Here is a 3,482-nt window from a genome sequence, read left to right as displayed (position 1 = left end):
CAGGAAATGCACTGGGAAGGAGGCAGAGACCAGGGCTGGGGAATAGAGGGAGCACGACAGTTTGGGAGAAGGGGTCTGAATGAGGTGGCCAGAGACACACAACAGATTAATTTGGTTTCAGAGACAAGAATCAAGTTCTATCAAATTGGATGGGTCAAAAATACTCTTCAGAGGTTTCAAGTTTATCACACCACAAAAGGAACAAATAGGCTGACCCTGGATTGGTGTGCCAAATCCTGAAACCATAGAACTGTGGGGCACCTCTTGAAGCTCAAATAAAAGGAGAGAGCATGAAGACATCATATTGATTTTCTTGAAATGTTACTTGACTCCATTAGCCAAGGCTCAAAGGCCTACAGACGTTCTCCAGGGCTACAAGATGGAGGCAAGACAGCTTTCCTGTCAGCATTCCAGCTTCATCTTTCTCTACTGTAGAGACCCTCCGCTCTGGCTCAGAGGGACCACACAGACGGCCTGGTCCCAAATTTACCTCCCTGCTTGCCAGGAATGCCCTGTGCCTGCCTCTCCATATGTGTTAAACTCTCTTACACTTCAAGATCCAGATGAAATCTCGTCTCTTCTGGAAAGCCTTCTTTCATCATTGACATTCAGAGGGATCTCTTCCTTCCCTACATTCTGACAGAACCCAATTGTCTTTGGCATTGTTACCTTTTTGTTGAGTCCTGTACCCTGTCTTTCCATCTAGAATGGGTGGGACTTCTCTCTCTCTTTTTAAAGATTTTATCTATTTATTCATGAGAGACACACAGTGAGAGAGAGAGAGAGAAGCAGAGACATAGGCAAGAGGCAGGATCCAGGCAGGGAGCCTGATGTGGGACTTGATCCCGGGTCTCCGGGATCAGGCCCTGGGCTGAAGGTGGCGCTAAACCGCTGAGCCACCCGGGCTGCTCTGGGGACTTCTTTTCTCACTTCATCCATGTACCTCCAGCCTAATTACCCTTTCTCCTCTGCCAACTAGTTTCAGTGTGTGGAAGGCAGGGGTGCAGTCAACACTGAAAGAGATCATATTCTAGGAATGCAGTGATTAAGACCTAAAGAATTCAAGAGAAGACATAGTTGGAAGGTATATTATTATAAATTTATACTAAAAAATTCTGAACAGTGAATAGTTACTCATATTTTCCTGCATACTCTAGGGAAAACTCACCATTAGTGTCATCATCAGGGAAGCACAGTAACAAACTTTGGGTCATCAGAAGTCAGTATTCATGTGAAGTGTGAAGGATGATGTAGCATCATGAGTAATAATGTAACTAGCATTAAATAAATAAATCAAGACTCAGTTCAAGTATCATCATCTCTTTGAAGTCCTCTTGAATCCCCAAACTAGGCTAAGTGTCACTTCTCTGCCATCACATAGGTCCTAATTATCTCTATCCCACACTTGCCATGTGGTATTCTAATGATCTCTGTAGATATTTTCCCTCTGTGTAGATGTGTATATTAAAAAAGGAAAAGTAAAATAAGATGAAATCAGAGAGGGAGACAAACCATAAAATATTCTTAACTCTAGGAAACACACTGAGGGTCACTGGAGGGGAGAGGAATGGGGTAACTGGGTGATGGGCATTAAGGAGGGCACTTGATATAATGAGCACTGGGTGTTATATGTGACTGATGACTCACTAAACTCTACCTCTGAAACTAATAATACACTCCATGTTATTTAATTGATTTTAAATTTAAAAAAATAAAGAACTTCTATGGCAAACTGATGGATGTTTTACTCTTCTTTGTGTCCCAATCCTTGCATTGTGCCTGATATGAGTTTGAGTTCAATGAATATGTATATGAGTTCAATGAATATATGTATGAAAATTCATGGAAAGAGACCACTGGACTAAGTCAGGTAGACTCTGAGGAGCTAGAAAACAGCTCTAGGAGAACAAAGGAGAGATTGGAAGGCAGGCCATCCACAGAGATGTTGGCAGTGTAGATCAATTGTCAAGGTGGTTTAGTCATTAAAAGAAATAAGATAGTTAAAAGCACAGCAAGATGGAGTTTTCTTCTCTTTAGAGAAAGCCCTACGCCCATAATAAAGACCTAAGAAACTGAGAAGCAGAGGGGAGGTCCTCTGGACTTCTATTTCCTTATCTGCCTTACCCACCTCACTGGGATGCTGTGAGGTCCAAAGAAGAGCAAGACATAGGCATAAAAATTGAGAAAATTTAAAATTTCTTTCCAACCTCTAAAAGCTTCTAACTACTTACAGAATTTTTTTTTAAATCTATAAATAAAAATGTACACATGACATTGAAGATCCCCCATGATCTGGCTCCAACTTTCCTTCTCACACTATTATTGCCCCCAAGCCCCCTAAACCCAGCCACAAGAGGTCTATGTTCTTTCCCATTATTTTCCTTTTCTCAAGCTATCCCCTCAGCTGCAAACGTCCTTCCCTTCATCTCCATTAGGCCAACAAAATAAACATTTACAGGGGCACCTGGGTGGCTCAGTTGGTTGAGGGACTGTTGGTTTCTGCTCAGGTCATGATCTCATGGGTGTTGGGACAGAGCCCAGCATTGGGCTCCACTGGGTGGGGGGTCAGCTTGAGATTCTCTCTTTCCCTCTCCCTCTGCCCCTACCCTCTGAGTGAGCTGCTCTCTCTCAAAAAAATAAATCTTTTTAAACATAAACATTTACAGAGGGGTTAGCATGTGCAAGACACTGTTAAAATTCTATTGATTCTTCAACAAAAAAACAAAACACTTGATTCTTGAAGGCCCCATTCATAGGCTCTTTCATCCACGAACTCTTCTTGCTTTTCTCCAGAAAAAAAAAAAAAAAAAGGTACTTTGTATCAACTGTAGCACTTTTCTACTTGATAATGTAGCTGGAGGGCATAATTAGCTCTGTCAACAGACTACGAGAGAAGAGATATTTGAAGGCTATCTTTCCTGTAATCCTGCTCCCAGTATCTGTGCCTGGTAATAGTAGGTGCTCATTAATAATTAGAATGGGAAAATGTTTGGGAAAGAATGTACATGGGTGGACAGTCTCTTAGGACACAAAACTGGGTTGGCTCCAGGATACAGGAAAATAAAAGCATCAACTTGTCAAAGGAAGAGGAACATCTCCTCCCTTGGAAGGAACTGCAGATAAGCCTGGGAGGGTGGACACGGGTTAGGTCTCTGTGGAGAGAGAGACCGAAGCGTCCCAATCCTTCGAGTCCTAATTCAAATGCCACCTCCTACATTAGGAGTCTTTCCTGACTCTTCGACGGGGCTGACCCCGGCTCAGCTCAGCCTGTCTGGACTTCTTTGTATACTTATCTTACTTCCTAGCCCGCGACCTCTTTGGAGGGCAAGAGGAGCCCGGTTTCCCCCACTGCACACATAGTAACTAACCGCTCATTCATTGTGAGTTTATTGGAAGGATAATGGGGAGGGGGGGACGGGCGGGGAGGGTAGGAAGCGGACAGATTTGACAGAGGAGAAGCTCGGGGCAGACACTACAGCGAT

The sequence above is a fragment of the Canis lupus genome, chromosome 9 (genome assembly GCF_003254725.2).
Source record: "Canis lupus dingo isolate Sandy chromosome 9, ASM325472v2, whole genome shotgun sequence".
In the NCBI taxonomy this organism is placed as follows: domain Eukaryota; kingdom Metazoa; phylum Chordata; class Mammalia; order Carnivora; family Canidae; genus Canis; species Canis lupus.
The sequence above is the reverse complement of the archived record's forward strand: the minus strand, read 5'-3'. Positions refer to the sequence as shown.